At 36.6% G+C, this 27,800-nt stretch overlaps 2 protein-coding genes and 1 long non-coding RNA gene across 3 annotated transcripts in view; 2 read left to right on the top strand and 1 right to left on the bottom strand.

Moving 5' to 3' along the window:
* The window catches only part of MEMO1 (mediator of cell motility 1), a 157,974-nt gene that overhangs the window by 10,300 nt on the left and 119,874 nt on the right, over positions 1 to 27,800 (top strand). The window lies entirely within an intron of this gene.
* Positions 1 to 27,800, bottom strand: part of SLC30A6 (solute carrier family 30 member 6) — a 388,867-nt gene that overhangs the window by 265,643 nt on the left and 95,424 nt on the right. The gene's annotated exons all lie outside the window — the stretch shown is intronic.
* Positions 164 to 13,367, top strand: LOC138149176 (uncharacterized). Its single transcript, XR_011165249.1, has 2 exons — positions 164 to 9,703; positions 10,894 to 13,367. It is a non-coding gene; the product is annotated as an uncharacterized lncRNA (long non-coding RNA).

The raw sequence follows: 27,800 nt of genomic DNA, 5'->3' as shown, positions 1-27,800 counted from the left end.
TATTCCCTTTCCCTTCTTGTAATGTTAATAGGACAGGAGATCTTCCCTGCCTATTAATGGGCTTCCAGTGGAGCCCATTTAGGGAAGCTTGCTTAGAGGAGGCTTGCTTTTTGGAAGGCTTTCACACCTTTTGTTAATTTCTAATTAGGCACTGAGTCCTGAGGGTTGTGATGCCCTCTGGCTCTAAAAAGGGTGTATTATGTATGTATGTATGTATATATGTATGTATATGTATACACACTTACTTTGAGATTAGCATTTTGCTTTGGGCCTTACTCTTTGGAAGAGTTTGTTTGATTTGGCCAGTTGAGAGTCTGGGTGGCCATTAAGGAGCCCCCCCTGACTTTGAAAAGCACAGATGTTGGTGCTTCTCTCTCTGGTAACTATATATGTATTGCCTTGATCAGACAGTTGGACCTGTCTGTTGATCTGTGCTAATTTCTCAGACAGTTAGAAGCTCTGTCTATTGGTCTTTATTTCTCTGCTTGTATTTTCTCTATTTTGTTTGGATTTTCTGTGAAGTTCAGAGTACTGATTTTTTCCCCTGAGCTAATGAATGTAATTAAAAAAGATTGTTGACCCCTTGAACATCTACTAGTAAAGCAGATCTAAGAACCAGTGTGGTTGCTGCTACCCCTCCCCTCCCTCCAGGCGATCTGGGTTAAGTGTCTTGCTCAGGGTCAGACAACTAGTTAAGTGTCTGTAGTCCTATTTGAACTTAAAGCAGTAAGGGTATTCTTTTCATCCATCATAACCCATCCATGCCTAACCATTCTAGTTATCTATGTGTTCTCATAAAACTTGGAGCCTTTTTTTACACAATCTAGACAATGCCTTTACCTCATTTTAGGTTTTTCAGTTTCTTGAGCTATGTATAAAAATGAAATATATATTGAGTCAATAAAAGGGCAGGTCTTTACGAATATTATGTTAACAATTTAGGTTTGCAAAACATAATGGAAAGAAAGTGGTAGTATTCAGGGAAGCATTTTTCTAGACATTTAGGGACCTTAGGTGGAATTGGAATTTATATCCTTGTTGAAGCCAACCTTTCTGGGCTTTGAATGTAAAAATGGTCATTGGTAGAACTTTGACTATTTTGAGTTAAAAGAGGCTTTTAAAGTTGTCTAGTTTCTAGTTAGTGGCAAAGTAGGACCAGAATTTGGGTTATCTTATTTCTAGCCCAGTATTATTCCCAATTCTTTATGCATTTTAAAAGTTAATTCAACAGTTACTTCATGTGCTTTGGGCTGTAGAAATGAGAGTATATAGTAGCAATGTAGTTTAGTAGCTAGCCTGCTGTACCTCGAATCAGACCTGGCTTCCATTCCTGCCTCTGACTTTCATTTAGTAGTTAATGTGATTAATTTTTAATTATTGAAGTTGGGATACTACTACCACCTCTTTGGATTGTTGTATGGAAAATATTTTGTAAAACCTAGAGGACCATGTAAGTGTGAATAATGCTAATTTTTATATCAGGCAGAGTGCACAATTGGCTTAGGGCAAAACAATGAAATTTAAAGCAGTATTGTAAACGTTTGATCCCTATGTGGCCAGTAGGATTTGGGCCACTTTGGAGAAACTAATTTTTATATAGCTTCTAAATTCTATTATGTAGTTTTTTCTGGGCATCATCTTTTTTTTTTTTTTACAATAATTGGAAATTATCTCCCCTGCTATCTCATGTGGAGAATATTTCACATATGCTCAAATATTTTTGTAGTTGTTGATTTGTACTGTTCATTGACCAAAAAAAAAAAACAAGTTTTGGCGAAGATACTGACTTTATTTTTATTAATTGTAATGGAAGCAGTATTTCAAGAAATAAAATCACACACAAGATAAAAGACCATAGCTAAAATGTTTGCCTATCTCACTGGGATTATCTGGTGCCAGTTTTAGCACTTTTTAGGGACAAATTTAGTTTTGTAAGCAAATCCATAAATGCTGACCCAAGTATTTGCCTATGCTGTATGTATTACAGGGAAATTGTTATTAATGAATTTTCTAAATGCTGAGGGGAAATGTGTGTAATTTATTTTTATATCATCCTCATTTCTCAGATGCTTTCTCCCTCCATTTTTCCTCCCCCAGCCCATTCCATTTAACAAAGAAAAAAATCCACTTCATTAAAACCAAACAGCTGAGTCTGACATTGTATGCAATGAGGAATTATAAGTTCCCCACCTTTGCAAAGAAGGGATGGTGGAGGTACCTTCTTATATCTCTTCTTTGAGCTCAACATGGGTCATTGGAATTTCACTGCATTCATTTCTTATGTTTGTTGTTATTCTTTCAATTTAAATTGTTATAGTTGTGTATATTTTCCTGGTTCTGCTTACTTCATTTTGCAGAATGGCTTCCTACTTTTCTCTGTGCCCTGTGTCTGGAATACTCTCTTTCTCATCTCCATCTTCTGATTTTCTTCGAGAGCTCACATCCTGCCCTTTTTCAAGCCGTGTTTTGCCCAGTCCCCCTCTGTGCCTTCCCTCTAAGATTGCCTTTAGTTTACCTGGTATGTATCTTGGAGATAGTTGTTCTCATGTTCTCTCCTTCCATAAAATCAAGGTGGGTTACTGAGCTCCTTGAAAATAGGGATTGTTTTTGCCTTTTTTTGTATCCCCAGAACTTAGCACAGTGCCTGCACATAGGAAATGCTTAATGAATGCTTGTTGATTGGTTGACTAACCATATTCATTGTTTCTTATGGTGTATATTCATGTTCTATAGTTTAACCATTTCTCAAATCATTGAGCATTCTTTACCTTTTTATGATTACAAAATACTGCTGCTATAAACATTTTGGTATATATAGGAACTTTCTTTTTATCTTCTTGATATGCCTAGTATTGAGACCTCTGGATCAAAGGAAGTAGACACTTTATTATTTAGCATAATTCCAGATTGCTTTCCTGGATAGTTGAATCAAGTAGAACTTACTTTTAGCTTTTCTAGGTGAATCATAGCAACCCATTTAACAGAAAAAAAAATCATCTTTTTAAAGTTTTGAAAATTGGAGCACAAATAAGAGATGACATGTTATTTAGTGCTTATAGATGTAAATAAAAACTGCTAGTGTAGGTCATAGGATTTTAGAACTGGCAGGGATTAATTTGCTCCCCTTTTCCCTCCTCACCCCCATATGAAGCATGTTTTGTCCTTTTGTTCATTATCCATGTGTTTTTACTGATTTATCTTTTCCTCAAAACTCACCTCTCCTAATGTTCCTGAGAACAACACTGTTCTTCCAGTCATCTTTGTTCAAAATGTTGGAGTCATTTTACATTCCTCATTCTCTTTTTCCTTGGCTTCTTCTACCTCCATGTAATAACACTTGCCGAGTCTTGTCAGTTGTGTCGCCTCAGCATCTCTCCCATCCATCTACCTCTGCTTATCTCCACTCTAAGCAAGACCAGGCTAGTCAACTTCTTGCATGGACTTTTGCAGTAATCTCCTAATTGGTCTACTTACCTCTTTCCCTGTACTTGTCTTCCATGTAGCTGTCATTAAAAAAACACAACAACCTGTTAAATATGGAATGTAGAATTACAGGTTTTGTTCTTTTTTTTCTACTTGAGGGTATTGTTAGAAATATGTTTCTTTTTATGATAATTCTTCTTGCCGTCCACTTTTAGAAAGATATACTTTATACATTATTCATGTTCTCACCCTTATACTTCCTGGAATTTACTTTGTTTTTATTATGTTGTTCTTTTGCTTAATTTTCTCTTTTCTTAGTCTGGTGTAATAACAGGGCTAAATTCTGGTCTTTTTCTATGTATGACATCTTTTGTGTTTATTCTGTAAGATGATGATGATGATGATGATTACTGTTTTATAGCATTTATTTTGACATTTTTTTTTCTCTACTTGGAGTAGGGAGAATTTGAGAGCATGCTGTCATTGCCACACAGGAGTGTGGTAGTCTTGCTATACTGGATTTATTCCTCTCTTCTGCTGAAATTTAAGCTGGTATTTGGGTAAGAAAGAGCTGTCTGTATTGGACATCCATTTCTGAGAGCTTCCAGTCTGGGTAGAGCATTTTTTTTCCTTTTTTATGTGGAGGGAGAATGTATAAATATGTAAATCTTGAATTAAAATTCATTTCTATTGATTGTTGTGCTGTGGAGGGTTCTTGAAGGCTGTGCCAGCAGAGAACCACTTGAGGCAGGTCCTGCCAAAACTGGGAGATAGAGTTTTCATTGGACTCTGTGACTCATGAAGACTAGTTTGGCTAAATTCAGGGAGGCTTATCAGCTAATGATACAGATCATTTAATATGAGGAATTTTTTTGTAGCCACAGCATCTCTAAATCACACTGGCTTATACATCTGCTGAGAGAGGCAGTTTGACAAAGTAGAAAGAAAGACTCTCTGGAGTCAGAGGACCCTAGGTTCAGATTCTGCCTCCTTTCAAAGAGATTTCCTTTCAGATCAATTTTTCAGTTTCAATCCTTATTATGTTTTTCATTTTTTTAATGATGTAGTTATTCATGGATATATTTCCCTTCATACAGTTTCTTACAAATAAAAGTGTATCTCTGCTGACCAGTGATTATTTTTCTTGAGTAAAAACGTCATTTGTCAGCAAGAACTTTTCTGTCCTATAGTAGATAGAAAAAAGTTTTCTGTGTTGATGGATGCCTAGTGACAAATTAGAAGTTAAAAATACCATTTGCCTTATGATCTATTAATTGGATTACAGATTCTTTTAATTTTGAATATTTAAGGTGCCAGATACATAATGTAAGATTTTTTCATTGGCTTGAGACACTGGGAAGATAAGGAGTCTAATTTTTAATTTTTTTGTTTGCATTGTGTCCTAGCATAATAAAATGAGGCATGCTTTTAATAATGATGCATTTAATATACTACAGAATAGTTCAGGGTTGTACAACTTAACAGAATCTTATTTTTGATCTTTTAAAATGTCTTTATTTTTTCCTAGGTGAATCATAGTTACATTGACAGAAAACATGAGTAATTTTCCGGGTGGTATTGATTTTGTAAGAATATACATTTAGAACTAGAACATATCTTAGAGATCATCTAATCCTGGCTCTTCATTTTACAGATGAAGAAATTGAGGCCTAGAGTTTAATTATTTACTTAAGCCAGGTGTAAGTGCTAGAATTATGCTTCAGACCTAGGTTTTCTGATTCCAACTCCAGCGTATTTTCCACTGCACCATGAATTGTGCAAGACTTGCCCAAGGTTACACGGCTAGTAAGTGTTAAGTGTCTGAGGCTGAATTTGAACTCAGGTCCTCCTGACTCCAGGGCCAGTGCTCTGCTTACTGCACTACCTAGCTGCGCCCAAATTATCTTTTCTATGACATGTATTTTTCATTAAATTAAATTTAAGTTCATAAGTTTAAGTTACCTGCCAGTTACTCACATGGCAGGAACAAGTCAGCCCACATGCTTTACTTGTATCCCTGAAATTGTCGGGAGAAGGTGAGGAGGAATTTCAGTGAGTGGATCCCTTGAAGCAAACTTAGGGAAGACATGGAAAAGTCATTATAGGATAGGCAGTCTTGGCTCACTTGTGATCTTTATCATTGGAGGAAGTATCCCTGGACAAGATCATGGATCCAATTCTGGCACTTTTCCTTGTGGTTAATTTTTCAGCCAATATTTATTTGGAAAGGAAACAAAAATGAATGCAGTCCAAAGGTAGTTGGCAGTCTGGCCCGGTCTGTATGTGTTTTGCTTATCTATAACTTAAGAACTTTAAATATTGAGACATTGTGCAGAATTATAGTTCTTTGTATAATTGCTATAACCGCTGTTATCAAGCATAAATTGTTATATAATTAAAAAATATAGAGATTAGAAAAGAAGTAAAACTTTTTTTCAATCAAGTAGTCAATTGATAATTTTATTTATTAAGTATTTACTATGTGCCAGGTACTGTGCTAATTGCTGGGGATATCATCTTCACTCAAGAAACATTAATATCTTTGCTTAGGGCACTGTGCGTATGCCTAGAGGTTATAAGAGGTAAAATGATATCCTGAAGTATTTTGCAGTCAGTCAGTTAGCCAGAGTTTATTAATTTATTTCTATGTGTCAGATGCTGTTTTAGTTGCTGGCAATACAAAGCCAAGAATGGAATGGTCTTTGACTTAAAGGACTTTTATTTTCTTGTGGGGAGGGAATGGTGGTGGCACAAGTAAATATGCTATAGAGTAGAATGAGAATAATTATTAAGAGATGTAGGCTATACGCTAAAAGAAAATTTGAGGAGAAAGATCACTTTGTGATTGAGGAGGGGTGTGTCATGGTAGACTTCATGGAAGAAGTGTATCTCAGTTGGGTCTTGAAGGAATCAGAGACTTTACACAGGGAGAGAGAGACATGGAAGGAAAAGTAGCAATGTGGACCAATGAACAGTGTGTTGGATTTGGAGTCAGTAACAGAATCAAACTTGTCCCTGCCTCTTGGGTGATTACTTAATGGGTCTCAAGTTATTCATCTGAAAAATGAGGGAGATTAGAATCCTTCTCTAAGGTTCCTTATGGCTCTAAATGTGTAATCCTGATCCTGTGAATTAGCAGGAACGAACATGCATAGCTGTCATCCCTGTTGGAGAGAGCATTTGATAGGATGACAAAAACTGTGGTACCCCTCCCTTTTTCTTTTCTCTTCCCCTTCTCCTCACAATCAAACATCAACAAACATAAATGTTTCCATATACAAAGAATGTAAAAAGAAGATTCTATATGAAAATATGAATCTTTTTACCTACAGTTTTATGGGGAGCTTGGGAGGTAAATTTAATGTTTAGTACCATCACTGCCTTTCTTCCCTTCTCAACTTCCTTCTGCTCTTTTCTGTATATTTAAAAAAGTGTTATTGATATTTTTTCTTTTCTTTTTTCCTCCCATCTTTCTCACCACCCCCTCAAGAAGAGAAACCAAAACAAACTTCACTTATAACATATGCATAGTCAAGCAAAACAAATTCACGTGTTGATTTTGTGAAAATTCCTCTGTGTTTACCTGTAAGGGACTGTTTTTAAATGACTACTTAATTATTTAGCAGGGTGTAGGGAGACTATGCTACTATTGTGATATGTGCACAAATTTTTGTTTGCAAATTATGGTAAAAATATGTAACTTTTGTTATGGAGGGAAGAGGTAGTAGAAAGGGGCTCAGTCAAGGTAAATGATTTATGACCCTGAAGTGGGCCATTAAAACACTTAAGTTTCTGATCCTGAAAAAATGATTAACCTCTTTCATTCTCAGTTTCCTCATCTGTAAAAGGGAGAAGATAATAGCACTTTTCTCACTGGATCATTGTGAGGATCAAATGAGATGAAATATAAAACTCCTTGCATACCTTAAAATACTATATAAATTAGAGGGCATTCTGAGACTACTATCCCAAACCCTCATTTGCACCAGGCAGAGTGCCAAGCTGGAGGTTACCTACTTCTCCCTTCAGCATTAGGCGTAACCTTGAGGGTTTGTTTTGTTGTTTTGTAGTGTAATTGCTTATAAGCATTTAGAGGTATGCTTTATTCCCTAGTTGAATGGCAGTTGATATCAGTTAGCTAGACTTACTTAGCTTTAGATCTAGGTATTCACTAAGGCAATATATAATATGAACAATGGTACAAAAAACTTCCCTATTTGGGAGGACACGCTCTCCCAGGAGTACATATAGAGTCACAGGGAAAATGGAACAAAATGTAGCAGAGAGATAATTTGAAGGTCCTTGTTGCTAGAAGTCTTCTTTCCTCTTTGTGGGATCCTTATGAAGTTCTCTTTAGACATGGTATAACTTTCTGTGAGGTTCCTTTTAAAATTCTAAAGCTACATTTTTTTCATTGTGTAGTTTTTCTTCTCTTTCCAATGCATATGCTGCCATCAGTCATTGATGTTCTGGGAGACACTGCTAGAATGTCTGTGGGAAGTCCAAAATGTTCTGATGTTTTGAAGTTCACATGGTCATCTTCAGTGGGGTCTGGTAGACAGAGGCTTCCCCACTGGGATTCCCTCTCAGATTCTTGGCTGAAGCTGTTTTCATCAATAGCCTGGCCTGACACTGGAATTCTGGGTTCCAAATTGACTTGCTATTTTATCCAAAGCCTCAGGGCATTACTGACTCTTAAGCCAATCTTAATGTATTTTTGTGTAGCATCATTTAATTTCATTCAGTAGTTGGAAGCATTTTTGCTTCTTCCAAATTAAGGACTTTTTTTGTCTAAAGTAAAAAGTGAGGAGTTTTAATACCTTTGATAGATTCAGTAGACATGTTCTTACCTGATATATCAGTGTCTAAAGCATCTTTCTCATTAGTTACTTTAAATTGGTGGGGTAATTGGTACATTGACCTTCTCTCCCCCCCTCCCCTTACCCCTCCCCTTACCCAATTTTCCTCTAGGTTAACATTTGCTTTCCTCAGCAGATTTCCTAGAGTGTTTGGCAAAGTCTGTTAGTTCCAAATCCTATATAGCTTTTTGGTGATTTGGGGAGGTTCAACATTCTCCTTTTTGAATGCTTTATCTCAGTTTATACTAAAAAGTCTTTGGAAAAAGTCTTTGTAGCGCAGTTCCTAATCAGATTTGGTATTTAACATTCTCCCATATTAACCAATATATAATGATACAGTTGAACAAATAATAATTTTGCAAAGTCTTTGTAGGTTATCTCTGCCTTAGTGCTTTTAAAACGGCTTTATTCAACCCCAAAGCAATGAAAATTGGGAAAAAAAGAATGAAAAAACCAAGTATTACTTCTCAGAAGGAAAGCCTAGCCCTTACAGAACTCAAAAAGTACAAAGTGTTCTCCCTACAAGGGATTAGGAACTTTGGAAGTCACCTCCTCATCCTTCAAATTGGAAGCTAAACTGATTTAAATTGGTGCTTGTATAGCAACACTGATCCATTGAAGGGAATCTGAAGTTCTTAGCCTTTTCCTGCCCCTTAAGGGGCCCTTCTGCTTTGTACTTACACAGACTGGGCTTAAATTGTAAATTAATTTAAAAGAAAAAGAAAAGGGGCAGTGAGGTAGGTGTACAATGGTTAGAACACAGGCCCAGGAGTCAGGAGGACCTGAATTCAGAAGTGGCCTCAGACATTTATTAGCAGTGTGACCCTGGGTAAGTCACTTAACTCTGATTGCCTTCCCCCCTTCCTCCCTCCCTGTTTAGCCTCTTGTCATGACGACAGAAGCAGTTGTCAACCCTTTGAGGGCAAGGATTGTATTTTGCCTTTTTTTGTGTCCTCACCACTTAGCCCAGTACCTGGCACATAGTAGGTGCTTAATAAATGTTTATTGACTACTTAAAAACAAAAGAAAGAAAGGAAAGTCAGTCTTCTTTTGGGAGGAAAGGCTAGCTCCTTTCGTAACCCAGAGTATATAGAATTTGTTCAGTAGGGATCAGGGACCTGGCATTGACTGGAAGTCACTCTCCTCACTTTTAGGTGACAAACCAAACTGCCTTCTGGGTGAAAACTCTTCCAGTGTTCCCTGAGTGCATAAGATCATCTGTCTGTGGTCTGGACAAAATTTCTAGATGTCCCTTTCCAAGCAAGGAACACCAGAATTTTTCATACCGTAGTTTCTTTGGAGGTTCGGGTGGACTTCTTCTGGCTACGTATGTCAAAGAGTCTTAAGGGAATTCTAAACTCATCTTGCAATAGACTGAACATGTTTAATTTTCAAGGAGAGGGGGGTGGGGAAAGCATCAGGTAAGTAAAGTGTGTGTGTGTGTGTGTGTGTGTGGGTGTGTGTGGGGTGGTGGTGGTGGTGGTGGTGGTGGTGGTGGTGGTTTCCAAAAGAGGATTAAGCATTTAGAGTTTATAGATCAGGAGGCAAACATTATCCTATGAACTTGCTGCCAATAAAAAAAATTCAGATAAACTGTTTAGCCTCTTGTCATGACGACAGAAGCAGTCGTCAACCCTTTGAGGGAAAGGATTGTATTTTGCCTTTTTTTTGTGTCCCCACCACTTAGCCCAGTACCTGACACATAGTAGGTGCTTAATAAATGTTTATTGACTACTTAAAAACAAAAGAAAGAAATGAACATTTATGAGCTAGGCACTAGTATTTTCTGTATGCAAAATTTGTACATTTAGCTACAGTTCTAATATTGTATTCAGTAATGCAAAGCTATCAGTACATAAACATTCAGACAAGTAAAAGTTATTAGAGATAACTTTGTAACTTTTGTAACTAGATTAACTTGTAAGGAGACACATTAGAAAACAGATTGTTTAATTATGATATAAAACAAAGAAAAAAAACACCTTATTTTTTTCTCTAGTGCATCCTGAAAACTAGATTCTCCAATAATTAGAGTTCCAGGTGGGCAGTCTTTCCAGTAGGTCCCTGTAAATGTGAAGGGCCACATATTTATCCCAGAAGTTCCACTTAATATAGCATGTTGGCTCTGGGCTCTCTCATCCAACCCACACTTGGCTATCAGGTCTGGTCAGAGCAGCTATTATTCTTCCTCCAGAAGGTTTCAGGGAGTAATTATGAGGAATTGGAGATTCTTTAGCCTGTGAATCCCCATTGGTATACTTCCCCTTTGAGTATCAATTGAAATTAGTTAGCCAGCCAGTCAGCTTTTAGAAATGTAACAATTGTAACAAAACATCTTCCCAAACTCGGACATACTTCCCTACAAATACAGAGTCCAAGGAAAAAGTGGACTCAAACTTTGAAGGCACATGTAGCAAAGGAATAATTCATAGTTCCTTGTTGCCGGAAGTCTTTTTTCCCTTCTTTTGGGGTGTTTTCATTAATTTATTTTGAGGAATGATGTAACTTTCTGTTGGGCTCCTTGTGGAATCCTGAAACTGCCTTTCTTTCTCATTTTGTCTAGTTACTTTACTTTTGATGCCAATGCTGCCATTATCCATTTTTGTTTCAGGATCACTGCTAGTATGTTCATGTGAAATCCAAAGTCTTCCAACATCATGATATTCACAAGATCAAGGGGAGAGGAGGGAGAAGATAAAGGCTCTCTTTTTCCTGTCAGGGTTTTGGCTGAAGCTGTGTTCATCGCTAGGCTGGCTTGACACTGGCATGCTTGTGTCTGAACTGACTTGATAATTCATCTGCACTCCATAGGGTGTGTCTTCACTTTTAACCAATTTTATTGTATTTCAGTTGTAGCATCATTTCATTTCATCCAATAACTGGAAGATTTTGTTCCTTCCAAATTAAGAACTTTTCACATCTAGTTCAATCCCTTTGATTAATTCATGAGATGATTTTGGACCTGATAAATGTGTGTCAGAGTATAGAGCATCTTGTTACTTTAAGGTGGGGCAAATTGATTCATTGTACCCTCTGCTGCACTTGCATAAATCAAATCTTTGTTGTCCTTGTCATGGGGAAGTCATTGATGTCTAACTGAAGGCAAGGAAGAGGTATATTGTCTTTATTGGCTTTTAGAGTAACTTAGCTGAGCCAATTACCTGGGAGCATAGTTTTAGAACTAGAGAACAAATTAATCTTATTGGAATAGTCATGGAATAAGGGCATGGAGGGATTGGTTCTTTATTTCTTTGTCTTTATACGTGTAAGTTCTTGGAAAAAAGGTCTACTATTTCACTTTCTCAATACTCACTTGTTAGTACCTTGCATTCTGATTTCTGACTCTGCCACTTACTAAAACAATATTCTCTAGTTAATTTTTACTTGCAGAATCAAGTGGCTTTTTCTGTCATTTATTTCCTTGATCTATCTGCAATTTTTGATATTACTGAGCAACCCCTCCTCATTGACATTTCCCTTAACTTCCTGATTCTTTCTTATGTTTCTGATGGCTGTTTCTCTATCTTTTACTGGATCCTTTATTAATCTTCCAAACCCTTGGTCTGGGTGTTCCTTAGAGTCCTAACTTGAGTTCTTTTCTTTCTCCACATCTTATCAGCTACTATTGGATGAAATACTTCTATGTAGATGACTGTCAGATCTGACCTTCTCTTTGTTCCTTACAGAAAACATTCCGTCTTCCCTTTTGTTGACTTGCATCAGTTGTCCCATATTCCTGGAATGTGGTGCACCCAGCTTACCCCTCTCCCCCATTCCCTTTCTTTTAAGATGCAGCTCATGTACCATCTTCTACATGAAGCCTTTTCTGATTTTTCCATCTACTGCTACCCTTCTTCACAAATCACCTTGTATTTAATTTCTTTGTCTATATTTTTATTTATCAATTTCATATTTATTGTTTGTATTTTTAAATGTACTCATTATCTTACCCCATTAGAATATAAGCTCCTCTCAAGTAGAGATTGTTTCCATCTGTATACTTGTGTTGTTACAGTGTCTAGCCCCCACCACTTGAAACATGATAATAGTTACTGTTTATACAGCTCATTAAAGTTTTCAAATTGCTTTACAAGCATTATTTTATCTTCACAAATTGGAGGTGTATGTGACATTATTTTTCCTGTTTTAATGAGGAAACTGAGGAAGGCAGGTTAACTTTTCAAAGTCACATAGCTAATGTCTGAGCAAGATTTGAACTCAGGTCTTCCTAATTCAGCACACTGTCTACATTGCCCCCTAGCTGCTTCCCTGCTTGTTTAATTGATACTATTCATCTAGACCTAATTTTTCTCTTGAATTCTAGTCCTGCATTGTCATCTGCCTGCTGAATAGTTTCCCCTAGGATGTCTTCTGGGTCTTTCAAATTCATTATGTTCAAAATAGAATTCATTATCTTTTCTAAATCTGTCTCTCCTTCAAAATTCCCTATTTCTGTTGAGGGCATCACCATCTGCCCAGTTACTCAAATCTTCAGTTCTTTTCTCTTCCTTTCCTCTCTCCCATGTCCATTTAGTTGCCAAGTTTTGTCAATTTTACATCTACACATTTCCTCAATCCATCTCATTCTATCCATTCATGTAGTCATCACCCTAGTACAAGCTCTCATCAAGTCTCACCTGGATTACTGTCATAGCTGCCTAATTGTTTTCCTTGACTATAGTTTCTCCTTGGTCAAATCTGCTCTCTGTATAGCTGCCAGAATAATCTTCCTAAGGCGTAGATGAGCATGCCACTCCCCTATTCAGTAAAGCTTTCTATTCCCTTTAAAATAAAATACAAACTCTTTTATTTGGCATTTGAAACTCTTCACAACTTGACTCTATCCTACATTTCCAGTCTTACATATCATTCACCTTTATATGTTCTGTAGTCCCTTCAGACTGGTCTTCTTTCTGTTTCTCTCTGCTCCCTCCTCCATGCTTTTGTACAGGCTGTTCCTTATGTTTGGAATGTCTCACTTCTGCCCCCTAGAATCCCTGGCTTCCTTCAAAGCTGATCCCAGATGCCACTTCATACATCAGGCGTTTCCTGAGTCTCCTAGCCACTGATGTCTCCTTCCCAAAATTACCTTTTATTTATTTTGTATATAGTTTTATTTTTACTGATGTGCACATGTTGTTTCTCTTATAAAATATAAGTTCTTTGAGAGCAGGGGTTGTTCAGTTGTTTTGTCTGTGTTTTTTCAGTGCCTTACATGTGGTAGATACATAATGAGGACTTGGTTGTCAGTAAACCTTCAGTTACTTGATATCGTTTATAGGATAAAACATATACCTTAGCATGGCATTTAGGGCCCTATTATGGTTCTGCTCTTATTTCACATTCTTTCACTAAATGAATTGAGTATACTAGTGAAAAATTAGATTACTAGTTTTTCCTGAATTTGCTACTCCATCTTCTACCTCTTTGCATTTGAAAAATGACTTGTTCCTCATGTCTAGTATGCTTCTCTTCTATGCATATCAGAAGCCTTATCTTTCTTTAAGATTCATCTGTGAGACCTTCCCTGATTTCTGATGTCTTTTCTGTTTTTACCTTCTTTCATTTTCTTTTTATTATACTTAATTGTATGCATAGTGTATTCTCCCAGTAGAGTGTAAATTCTGTCTTGGTATCCCTAGTGACTATTGCGGTGCTTTGCATATTAGTAATAGGTGATTAATAAATAATGAATGAAATTGTGGACTGACCAAACTAAATCAGATACTTATATATAAATGCACACATACACATGTACACATATACATGGTGTGTGTATATATGTAATATATGTTCCTATGCACATATACTTATATTATTTGTATGGTTGAAAGTAGATCAAATCTGTCCAAGTAGAGAGCTTGATTTTGGGTTTCAAAAGCTCTGAATTAAAAAATAGTGATTCAGAGAGCAGTGATTTTGAGAAGAAATTAATAAACATTCACTCTCTATTATAACTCAGTATCATTCACTGTTAACTTGGCTTTTTTGGTGTGTGTTGAATATTTTTCAGATCACTTTTTTAAAGGTTCTTAAATGTTTAAGTTAAAAGGTTTTCTTAAATTGCTAAATCAAGCTTTCCTTTGAACTTGGTTAAGTCCCCTTAGTTTGCAAATGCAGTGGATATTTACAAGTGTTGTGGTTTCTTCATAACAATTAGTTGTTTATTAAGTCAGTCAAGAAGTGTGTGTATGTATACATGTGTTTATGTGTATATGTTTATGTATGTATATGTGTATGTATATCTGTCATCCGTCCATCCATCCATCCATCCATCCATCTTTTCAGCAGGCACTGTGCTAAACATTGCAAAAACAAAGCAAAGCAAAACAGTTGCTACCTTCAAGGAGCATTATAATTGAGCTCCTACCAACAAGTTAGTTAGCAACTACTATCACTGGTTACTCCTTATCCTTGTATTACTCAGTCACCTAGGCAACACTACATCCCTGTCCACCCAGTCCACTACTGGATAAACTTTCACTGATTCCTCTTGACTTATGGGTCCTGGAGGGGGAGTAAGAATACTTCTTACTTATTACTGTCACTTTCAGATTCTTCATTCTTTTGCTTTTATCACTTTCCTCCTTTAAAATACACTGCCAATATTTTCTACCATATTCAGGTCATAGTGAATATTTTATATTGGCATCCAGGTCAAGCCAGGAAGCATTTATTATTTACTATATGCCAGATACTGTGCTAAGACTGGGAATGCAAAGAAATCCACAAAACCTAGTCCCTGTTCTCAGGGAGCTCATAGTCTAATGGGAAGATGACATGTAAACAACTATTTTAAAAACATGATGCAGACAGAATAAATTGGAATTAATCAACAAGGGAAGGCACTAGCATTAAAGGAGATGAGGGAAGTGTTTATCTAGAAGATAAGGTTTTAGCTCTGATTTGAAGGATGACAGGAAAGCCAGGAGATGAGGAGATAGAGAATTCCAGGATAGGAGCACAGCCAGTAAAAATGCTTGGAGTTGAGAGAGATTGTCCTAGACAAAGAACTGTAAAAAGGCCAGTATCAACTGCACTGTAGAGTATATGCAGGGAGAGTAAGGTACAAGAAGACTAGAGAGTTGGGGGCCAGGTTATGAAAGCCTTTAAATGCTAAAAGAGGATTTTATATTTGATCCTGGAGGTGATGAAGGACCTGAACCAGGGTAGTAGCAGTGTCAGAATAGTGAAGGGTACCTATAGTAGAGATCTTACAATGGTAGAATTATCAGGATTTATAGTTGTTTTTCCTTTCTCAAGGACTTCAGAACCTTTTTAACTCTCCTCCCCAATTCCTACCCTTCTACGGGGACTTTAGTATACATGTTGATACTCTTTTATACATTCTAGCTTCCTAATACCTCATTCTCCTTAAATCTTAAACAGGTTTAGGGAACCTGAGGTCTAGAGGCCACATGTGACCTTCTAGGTTCTTGGGTTTGGTCTTTTGACTGAATCTGAGTTTTACAGAACAAATCCTTTTATTAAGGGGATTTGTTTTGTGAAGTTTTGATTCAGTCAAAGGGCCATACTCAAGGACCTAGAGGGCCACATGTGGCCTTGAGGCTATAGGTTCCCTACCTCTGTCTTAAGTCCTAATTTTTTCTGTCTATTTTAGTCACACAAAGGGATGACCACACTCTGAACCTTACCTTTACCCACCAGTATTCAACTTCCTTAATAAAAAAACCATGACATTGTGGTATCTTTTCAGTAATCTTCTATTATTCCATCACTCCCCATGCCTCAGGTCTCCTAATCTCATTCTTCACTCTAATTACAACTTCTTTTCCTGATCAGTCTCATTTTTCTCAGTAACCCCATTATCCCTGATTACACTTCACTTTCTTCCTTTCCTTAACTTAGTCCTATAGTTTACCAATTCAACTCTGTACTGTTCTCCCCCTTCTAGTCCTTTGCTCTTGTATTTTACTGCCAATCATCCCTTGCCACACCCCAGCCCTTAATTATTCTGCTCCCAAATGTTGCTGCAAGGGGGCTGAAGGAAGTCATATGCTGATTATTATAAATCCTTATTATCCATTTTTAACTGTACTTTGACAGAAGCAAGACAGTCCTTTTCTTCCTCCATAATTGATTCCGTTTTACTCCTTCTAGTAAACCTGCGCTAAATCATATTCATTCCCTCATGCTCTTGTCCTTTAGCTCTCTTTCTTTCCTTTCTTAGCTTAACTTCATTCTTTCTCTTCTCTTTCGTTGCCAAACTCCTAGGAAAAATTACATTTGTTGTCTTTACTTCCTCTCTTTTTATGCCTTTCCCCATTTTGTTTTCTTATTATTCTGAACTTAAACACCAAATAAAGTGAGTTTTACATACAATGTGAAATAAGAGAGGACTGTATACAAAATAGTTTGTATTTCAGTGTATAGTAAATTGACCATGTAACTTTCAGAATTGTCCAGCTTGTCTGTGATTTTTTTTTTTTACTTTCCTGCTGTCGTTTTATCTTATTTTGGGGGGTGGGTGTAGGAATCCTATTCTTAACCCTACACTCTTCCTCCCTTTCTGCCCATTGGAAAATACAAAGAAAAACAGATACATTTTGTAACATGTACATAGTCAAGAAGAACGCATCTCCACATAAACGATGTCCAGCATGTAGTTCTCGTTTTGGCTGGAGTCTTATCACCTGTCAGGAGGGGGGCAGCATACTTTTTTATTGGTCCTCTGAAATCGTGGTTAGCTATTGTGTTGATGAGAGTTCTTAAATCTTTCAAAGTTCTTTGCTGTTACAATGTATAATTTCTCCTAATTCTACTCACTTCATTACGACTTGAAAACTTAAAGTGCTATATAAATGCTAGTTACTATTATTATTATTAATCTTTCTAGGTTTCTCTGAAATCATCCTTTTCATAATTTTTCATAGTATTGTAATTGTCATATGCAATAATTTGTTCAGCTAGGGGCGGCTAGGTGGTGCAGTGAATAGAGCACAGGCCCTGGAGTGAGGAGGACCTGAGTTCAAATTTGACCGCAGACACTTAACACACAAACTAGCCGTGTGACCTTGGGCAAGTCATTTAACCCCAGTTGCCCTCCAAAAAGCAAAAAATAAAAAAAAAAGAATTAATGATTTGTTCAGCCATTTTCCAGTAGATGGGTGCTTCCTTAGTTTCTACTTCTTTGCTACTGCAAAAGAGCTGTTAAAAACATTTTTGTATATATGAGTTTGCTGTTTTTGGAGTATAGGCCTAGTAAAGGTCTTAAGAACTCATCAGCCATTTGCATTGTGACTTTTGGCCTCACCACTCAAATGAACTGCTCTGCTTAAAATTACAGTGACCACTTAATTGACAAATTTAATGGTCTTTTCTCAGTCTGTATTCTTTTTAACTTCTGGCACTTATTTAACCATAAATTCTTCCCAGATACTTTCTCCTCCCTGAGTTTTTGTGACACTGCTCTCTTTGGGGAAGGAGGAGAGGAATAAGCATTTATATACAGGTCTATGTATATAAGGCACTGTGCTCTGAGTACTTTATAGACATTATCTCATTTGATTCTCACAACAACCTTAAGTAGGTACTGTGATTATCTCCATTTTATAGTTGAAGAAACTGAAACAAATAGGTAAAGTGACTTGCTCAGGGTCATATAGCCTAGTTAATGTCTGAAGCTAGATTTGAACTCAGATCTTCCTGACTCCAGGCCCAACACTCCATCTACTGCACTGCCTCTCTGTTCCTCCTTCAGCTTGTCTAAACATTCCTCATTTTCCTTTGTTGGCTCATTATCCACGTTCAGGCCCACTAACGGTGGTTTTTCCCATTGAACCCTCTTATCTCTTCACATTCTTTCTCTTGGAGAGATCATTGATTTCCATTGGTTTAATTATTGTTTCTTTGCAGATGACTTACAGATCTATGCTTCTAGCTCCAGACTGTCCCAGAGCTTTAGTTTCTTATTAGCATCTCCCTATAGGACATTTCAGACTAAATGCTCTGGAGACATCCCAAACTTAACATGTCTGAAACAGAACTTGTTATCTTTCTTTCCAAACCCACCACTGTTATATGTCTTCCTATTTCTGTCAAAGATAGAACCATTCTTCCATTAGCCCAGGTTCATCACCTTGTTATCCTTAACTTCCTCACTCTCCTGCATTTCATGTAGCCATCCTATACCAAGTCTTGACATTCCTTCCATCTGGTTCCTTCACCAAATAGCCACCCTTTGTAGTTGAGGCTCTCATAATCTCTCCCTTAGATTATTTGCAGTGGTGTCCTAATTTGCTTCCTGCATCAAACCTCTCCCTATGATGGATCATCTTCCACATAATTGCCAAAGTGATTTACACTTAATACAAATCATATGTCACTCCCACTTCTTATTGCCCTAAGATAAAATATGAACTCTTCTGTTTAATTTTTAAAGTTCTTCAGTTTGTACCCAATGACCTGTCTTTCTAATCTCATTGTATATTATTTCCTCTGCCATACTTTGTGGTCTAGCCAAATTGACTTTTTTCTTTGGTCCTTACAAATGACATTCTTATTTCCTGTTTCTGGGCCTTTGTGCTGGCCATCCTCCCTGCCTGGAATGTACTCTTAAAGAATCCTCTTCTTTCTTTTCTTTTGCCTTTTTTTTTTGGAGGGGCATTTGGGGTTGTGACTTGCCCAAGGTCACAGGGCTAGTTTTTGTGTTAAGTGTATGAGGCCGGATTTGAACTTAGGTCCTCCTGATTCCAGGGCCGGTGCTCTATTCACTGTGCCACCTAGGCGCTCCGAATCCTCTTCTTTCAAGGTGCTATACACAAGGTACTGCCTTTTGCATGAAACCTTTCTTGTATATATGATGTTCCTTTCCTTTTTTCTGTTTATATGTATATATTATTTATTGATTGTCTCTTCTAATAGAATGTAAGCTCTTTGTGAATAGAAATGGTTTCATTCTTTGCATTTCTATCCCAAGCATCTAATACAGCTCCTGACACATGGTAGACACTTAATAAATATTTGTTCACTGATCATTATTCTGGCAACTTAAGTTATGTGATGGGTAGAATGCTGGGTCTGAAGTCAAGAAGACCTGTCTTCCAGAGTTCAAATCTGCCTTCAGACTTTTATTAACTCTGTGATCTTGGGCAAGTCACTTCACCTTGTCTCAGTTCCTCATCTGTAAAATGAGCTGGAGAAAGAAATGGCAAACAACTCCATTATCTTTGTTAAGAAAACTCCAAATGAAGAGTCAGATATGACTAAAAACGACTGAAAAACAGCATTGATTATTGTTAATTTCATTCATGTTGATTCTTTTGTGTGAGATTTATCTCTATCCCTCATATATAGACATCAGTGGCATATTTGATTGGAAAAGGTGGTCATATATCTAGGACATAGAATGATAAATGTCTAACTGCAGTGTTATTCAGATCTCCATGAAATGTTAAATGAACCATTAGGAAGACTAGAGTACTGAGTAGTTCCTCTGTGGAAAATTTAAGGAAAATATTGACATAAATTACACAGGATAAAAAAGATAGAAATCTGTGTTGATGTGTGAAAAGATATGTAAAGGTCACATACACCAGCCTGTATGTGTGAAAAGCATGAATATTGGGGACATCATTGATGCCTTGAAGTAGTAAAGCATGTATCTTTTTAGTAGTGTATCATGTGTAAAGTGAGAGCTGTATTTTGGAGGAAAACAATTAAACTGATTATATTTGAGAAATTGTGCTTTAAACAGGGAAGCTAAGTCAGGGTTCTAAGGATTTTGAAGAGTTGCCCAAAATGATGCTAAAAATATGAGATTAATTTTTGATATTAGGTGATTCTTTATGAAACAGGCTGTAGTCTTTAATGTCAAAAGAATTAAGTGTCTTACATGAAAGCATACCCTTGCTTATCAGAATTAGAATACTCTTACTCTGACATGTCCTAAGAGGAAATGGCTTATAAATCTGTCAAAAATGTAGCTTTCACTGTTGTTACATGGATTCATCACTGCCAAGTCATAGGGTCATAGAATTTGAAGCTACCTGAGAGGATCATTTCGTTCATTTCCCCATATAATTGAGAGAATATATATTGAGAGAATAAGCTATAATTGAGAGAAACTGTGCCCCATAGAGATGAGGTGACTTTCCTAAGGTCCTATGCGGATAGGTAGCAGAGCTGGAATGTTAACCTTGTACTTTATATAAAGTAGTAGCAAGTGCTTTATATTTAGGACCTTACCTAGCAGCATGACTTAACATGAAGTACTTTACCCAGAGACATACTAGGCAACACAGACATCTAGGGAAAGCTACCCAGGAATGTCAAACCCCATGAACTCAGCTTCTCCCCTTAGCCCCTCTCTCCCCACACTCCCAGTTGTCTTCTTCCTTTAGAAATAATTCTATACTAGCAATGTGATTTGGTCTACATTTGAACACCAGATGGGAAACAGATGTCTCCCTTCTTTTACATTCTTACTGACCTAGGATGTATCATAGGATTAAAGCTTTAGATCTGGAAGAGTTCTTAGAGGCCCTGTAGCCCAACTCCCTCACTTTACAAATGAACAGACTGAGCCCCAGAGAGGTTGTGTGATTTACTCAAGTTTATATAGGGAGTAAGTGGCAGTTAGACATGTATAAATGACAATCATAAATAACTCCAAATACTAATTTTTCTTTGTTTTTTGATTTTTTCTTTTTTTTATATCAAATACTAATTTTTCAACAGATTCAGCAAATAGGCAGTATTTTACAAAATTTACCAAAGATTGGTAACTATTTCCTTATTACTGTTTACCTTACTTGGTGCTCAAGTGGCTACAAGCAAAAGAAAATATAAAGACCACAAAAATTGGCTTTCTGCCTCAGAAACCTGGTTGACATTGAGCTTTCCAAACCACATGGAGCTTTCCCTACTAGTATTTAGAACCTTTGTTTAATTTGGTGTCACTCTGTTTTTCAGATGAGAAAACTGTCCTGGATGAAAACTCTTCCATGGTTCTGTCTGTGCATAAGACCATCCATTTGGGGTCTGGACCATTTCCAAGTGTCCTCTTTCTAACAAGGCATACTAAAATTCTCTAGAGTTTCCAGTGCTATAGGTGATCCTTTTAGAGGTTTAGAGATTCTTATTCCATTGGGCACCTGAAATTTTTGTCCAGTGTCTCCCTTCCACTGCAAGAATAATTCATATGGAATTGTACACTCAATCAGCACGACAAGAAGACAAGTATTCTCAGAGAAATAGCAAAGAAAGTCAACTTACCTGTGTATTTAGGCATAGGCAAACCCTGTCCTAAATTGCAAGGCTTATTGCTTTTGCAATAATGCAAGCAATCTAGGGCTGTTTAAATGCAAAAAGAGTAATACGAACAGTCTACAAGGCAGTAAATAGCATTCTGGTGATATAAACTCCATATTCCTCACATTAGACTTAGTATCAGTATTTATACAGGATTAAATAATACAGAAAATATTAATATTTAAAGTTTTGTATGACTGCACATGTATAACCTATTTCAGATTGCTTGGTTTCACAATGAAGGGGGGAGGGGAAGGAGGGATTGAGAGAATTTGGAACTCAAAAGTTAAAAAAAATGAATGTTAGAATTTTTTACTTGTAATTAGAAAAAAAATATTTGAAAAAAATTGAAAAAGAAGGTATTAATATTTAAATACTTGAAGAATCAATACAGGCAGAGTTGACAAAATTACACTACTAGTAGAACTGACTAGTGAAGTAACATATACCAGAAAAAATAATCATCTCTCTAATTACCATTTCCCCCCACTTAGTTTCTCGAAGTAGGATATACAAAATTTAAAGTCCTGGGCAAAGAATCTCCCAAAGGCCCAATTTTATTCCAAGAAGGACACATGATGTAACAGTTATTCTCTGCCCTCATCTCCATCCTCCTTACCTTTCTACTTCTCCCCCAGGGTTCTCCAGTACAGAGGTATCTGATACACCACTCAAGGGCCAGGTCTGCCTTGGGCTTATAACACTTCTGAGTATTACTGAACCAGATTAAAATGTAATTGGGAAATATTTGGTGAAAAAAAAAACAAAACACAATAAAACATAGATAATATGAATAGGTGGTTTTCTAAGTCAGTATGTGGCCTGCAGGGATCCTTATCTTATATATGGTTTAGTAACTCCCATTTCTATTTTGAGTCTGACATCACTGCTCTAGTACCTTTAAGGGGTGGGGGTGGGGAATGTCTTCTCTGCTGTTGGCTAAACATTTGTATCTTTGTAGGAAATTTTAGCATACGATTTCCTATTAGAAATGGCTAGGTGGTACAGAGGATAGCATACTAGATGTGGAATCAGGATGACCTGAGTTCCAGTTTGGTCTCAGACATTTACTAGCTTTGTGACCCTGCCACTTAACTGCTGTTTGTCTCAGTTTAGTTTTCTCATCTGTAAAATGGGGATAATAAAAGCACTTGCTTTCCAAGGTTGTAAGGATATAGTAACTCGAAAAGTACTTTGCAAACCTTAAATTAGTATATAAATGCTAGCTATTATTACGAAAAATAATCTTGGAGTTTCAGAAAGAAGAGAAAAGCTGTATTTACGTTGTTTTATAGAAATAGCAAAATCTGTATTAACAGTAGCAGTGTTTAATATTATATTGTATAAATAGACAGCCCTAGACATTTATAAAACTTAATTCTTCCTGAGCTTCAGGACAGTTCTTTACTCCTTTATGTTTGTTATTCAGAAGACTTAAAAAAAAAAAAACCAAAAACTAGGCTGATACTGTAAGTAATCTGGAGCAATGAATAGTTTACCCATCAGATTTTGAGAAGGGAAGAATTTATGACCAAAGAAGAGATAGAGAGCATTATGAAATGCAAAATGGATAACTTTGATTACAATAAACTGAAAAGTCTTTGTACAAATAAAGCCAGTGAAATCAAGATTAGGAGGGAAGTGGAAAATTGGGAATGAATCTTTACAACCAGTGTCTCTGATAAAGGCCTCTTTTTTTTTTTTTTAAGCAGTTGGGGTTAAGTAACTTGCTCAAGGTTACACAGCCAGCTGTTTCTGGGTGGGTGCTAAGTGTCTGAGCTGGGATTTGATCCCCAGGTCATCCTGATACTGGGGCCGGTGCTCTTACTCGCTGTGCTACCTGGCCACCCTGAAAGGCCTCATTTCTAAAATATACAGAGAACTGAGTCAAATTTATAAAAAATACAGATCATTCCCCAATTGGTCAAAGGATATGAATAGGCAGTTTTCAGAGGAAGAAATCAAAGATATTTATAAGCATATGAAAATGAAAAAAAGCTCTAAATCACTATTGATTAGGGAAATGCAAATCAAAACAACTCTGAGGTACCACACCTGTGAGATTGGTTAAGATGACAAACGAAGAAAATGATAAATGCTGGAGAGGATGTGGAAAAATTGGAACACTGATGCATTGTTGGTGGAGTTGTGAACTGATCCAACCATTCTGGAGAGCAATTTGGAATTATGCCCAAAGGGCTATAAAAAAGTATATACCCTTTGACCCAGCAATACCACTGTATCCTAAAGAGATCATACAAGTGGGCAAAGGACCCGCATATACAAAAATATTTGTAGCAGTTCTTTTTGTGGTGGCAAAGAATTGGAAATCAAGGGGATGTCCTTCAATTGGGGAATGGCTAAAGAAGTTGTGGTATATGAATGTAATGGAATATTATTGTGCTATAAGAAATGAGGAGCAGACAGACTTCATAATAACCTGGAGAGACTTAAAAAAACTGATGCTGAATGAGGAGAGTAGAACCAGGAGAATTTTGCACACAATTACAGACACATCAAATCTGTTATGACAAACTGATAGATCAGGCTCTTCTCAGCAACATGCAAGGTTATGAGATAATTCCAAAAGACTCATGGTGGAAGGGACTATCCACATCCAGAGAAAGAACTACAGTCTGAATGCAGATTGAAGCAAACTATTTGTTCTCTCTTTTTTGTTTTGTTTCGTTCCTTGTTTTTCATTCCATTGGGTATAATTTTTCTTTTTTCTTTTTTTTAAAAAGAAAAAAGGGTTGAGTAACTTGCTCAAGGTTACACGGCCAGTTATTTATGGGTGTGGCACTAAGTATCTGAGCCTGGATTTGATCCCCAGGTCATCCTGACACTGGGGCCGGTTTTCTTACTTGCTGAGCCACCTGGCCACCCCTGGTTATAATTTTTCTTTACCACTTGACTAATGTTCAATGTGAAGGTATTTATAGAACCTATATCCTATTGCATGCCACCATGGGGGGGAGGGGGAGCATATTTGTAACTCAGGGTATTGTGGAACTGAATGTTGTAAACTAAAAGTAAATAAATAAATAAAAACTAGTCAGTAATTCCACATTTTTGACTATACATGAAAAAGTTTTAAAATTTGCCCAGCTTTGAGTTTATCTTAATTTTTAAAAATTAAATTATTTTTCAATTAAGTATTTTTCTTCCCTCCAAGAAAAATAAAACCCTTGTAACAAATGTGCATATTCAGGCAAAATAAATTCACACATTGACTATGTCCAAAAATAATGTGTTTCTCTTCTTATTAAGTCCATTACCTCTGTTAGATAGTAGGTAGCATTCTTCACTTGATTTTCTGGGATCACAACTGGGCCTTGCATTGGTCAGAGTTCTTAGGTCTTTCAAAGCTATTCATACTTACAGTGTTGTTGTTTTGCTTTCTCCAAAGTTACTAATGATCTCTTAATTCCCAAATCTAATGGCCTTTTTCAATCTTCATTTTTCTTGATTTCTCTTCAGCCTTTGACACTGTTTATTACCCTCTTCTTGATATACTTTCTTGGTTTTTGTGACATCTTTCTATTTGGTTCTTCTCCTACCTGTCTGACTACTATGTTTCCTTGACTGGATCTTCATCTAGGTCATGCCGGCTAAGAGTGTTTCCTAAGGCTGTGTCCTAGGCCCCTTTTTCTATGTATATTATTTCACTTGGTGATCTTATCAGCACACATGGTTTCAGTTATCATATTTATGCAGATCACTCTCAGGTCTACTTGTCCAGCCCTAATTTCTCTTTGGACTTCCAGTCTTGCATTTCATAACTGCCTATTAGACCTCTTGAACGGGGTGTTCCCTAGTCATCTAAAACTCTTCATGTCCAAAATTAAACTCATCTTTCCCTCTCCTCCAAACTTACCTGTTACTGTGGGCAGCACTCAGTCATCTTTACTAGGTAGATCCTTAACTCCTCAATCCCTCACACTCCCTCATATCCAGCTAGTTGCCAAATCATGTTGATTTCTTCTCTGAATTTCCTTTTTCTTACATTCACAATAGCATTTTTGGAAGAAAAAGTAAGGCTTGATGTTTTAAAATTACAGTTGAAATAGAAAGGATCTGATTTTAAAGATATACATATAATTCAATTAAATGCATTATTTTGTAACAGTAGAAAAGTTGTATTTTTAGAAAAATCCTGTAATATTTGTCCTTTTAGGGTGTTATCAGAAGTGTTTATTATGCACATAATTGTGTGTGATTCTGTTTTAAGCAAGGGTTCTTATTTTAGCTTCTTAAACTTAGCTGGTATGATATTAGATACCTAATTTGTCCTCATGCTGTATGGAACAAAATGTGTGCATATCTGGTACTCCTCAATATAAAAAGTTTAGTTTCCCTCATATACCTATGTAGGTAGATGTTTAACCTACTTAATGTATAATAAAAAAAAGTACACAAAAAAGATTCTTAGAACAATATAGGATGCTCTTTCCCTTTTGGGGAGGTGAATTTTAGACTAATTCTAGGCATAATCCTTGAATCTGTAATATCTATAATAAGCTCAGAAAAATTTCATTTTAACTTCATCAAACATTTAAGTGCCTATTAATGTATAGGACATTGATCACAGAAGCACAGAATCTTAGGTGGAAGGAACATCATAGGCCAGTTATTATAATGTGTACCTAATTGAGAATCTCCTCTATAATATCTTTTTAATAAGTGATTATCCAGCCTTTTACTTGAAAACCTACAGTGAAAGGGAGCTCACCACTTCTTGAAGTCTTCCAGCTTACTTAAAACTCTCAGTTGCTTGTTTTTCCTTATCAAATCTAAATTTGTCTCTTTGCAATGCTAGTTCTACTTTCTGTTATCAAGTAAAACAATTTTGATTGTTTATTCTTACGATGACCTAGTTGACTGTCATGGCCCTTTTGATGGTTTTTCCTCCAGGCTAAACATCCCTAGTTGTTCACATGACATAATCTGAAGACCCTCAACCATTTTGGTCAGTTTTCTGGTTGCTTTCTAGCTTATTGATGTCCTGCCTAACATATGGAGACAAGAACTGAGCATGATACTGCAGATAAATCTAACTAGAGTAGAATACCTTTGCAACATCACCATCATCTCTCTAAGTTGAGGGACCACGAGTGAGTCCCATAATAAAGCCTAAAATTAGTTATTTTGGCTCTGTGTGAGAGGTAATTTGTTGAATGCATTGTAGAGTAAATCTGTGCTATGTGCCAGAGATATGAAGATAAAAGCCAACTTTTTCCTTGATTTCAAAATATATATTAAAGAGGTCTGGGTGCCCCATCCACTGGTGCACATTATAGCCCCTCCATATAGCCTTTTCTGGAGATCTACCTCTGACTCTTAATATTTTAGGAATAACTGTAGTATAGTATACATAGATTGTTAACCCTCACTCTTGCCACATGACCTTCCTACTTCCTTCTCTGTTTAAACATGTTCTGGATAAGGTCTTAATGCTATTTTACATGTGTAAGTAATAATACATGTTTTGGCATAACATTCTTTTGGTCATCTTTCATTTTGAATAAGAGACGTAGCCTTTAGACTAGATTAGGGGTTCTGAACCTGTAAACTAGGGACCAGATTTCAGAGTGTCTGTCAACTTGGAGAGTAAAAAAATTATATCTTTATTTCAATATAATTGATTTTCTTTTCAATCCTGTGTGTTTTGTTTTAAAACTGTTGTCACGATAAGTGAGTCCATAAGCATTTATTAAATGCCTATTATGTGCCAGTCAGTTTGGTGAGTGTTGGGCTTACAAAGAAAGGCACAAAACAGCTTATGCTCTTGAGGAGCTCATAGTCTAAAGGGGGAGACAAGTAAACAAACAGCTGGTCTAGTTGACAAGAGTGCTGGGACTTGAATCAGAAAGACGTGAGTTCAAATGTGGCCTCAGATGCTGACTGGCTATCCACTTTATCCTCTGTCTGCTTCAGTTTTCTGAAATGTAAAACAGAGATAGTAATAAAATGGGGATAATAATTATAAATAATAATAATTCCTTTTAGGGTTATTGTAAGAATTTACTGAGATAATATTTGTAAAAAGTGCTTATTAGCATGATGCTTGGCACCTACTAGGCACTATATAAACCCTTATTCCCTTCCTTCCCCCTATGAACAGATAAGTTATGTATAGGAAAAATTGAAAATAATTAACAGAAAGAGGACCCTACAATAACAGGGATCAGGAAAGGCTTCCTGTAGAAAGTGAAATTTCAGCTTAGACTTGAAAGAAGCCAGGGA

The sequence above is a fragment of the Petaurus breviceps genome, unplaced genomic scaffold, assembly GCF_028583685.1.
Source record: "Petaurus breviceps papuanus isolate PSGF00001 unplaced genomic scaffold, PetGlider_PUasm1.0 90845, whole genome shotgun sequence".
NCBI lineage: Eukaryota > Metazoa > Chordata > Mammalia > Diprotodontia > Petauridae > Petaurus > Petaurus breviceps.
This window is presented reverse-complemented; position numbering and strand designations above follow the sequence as displayed.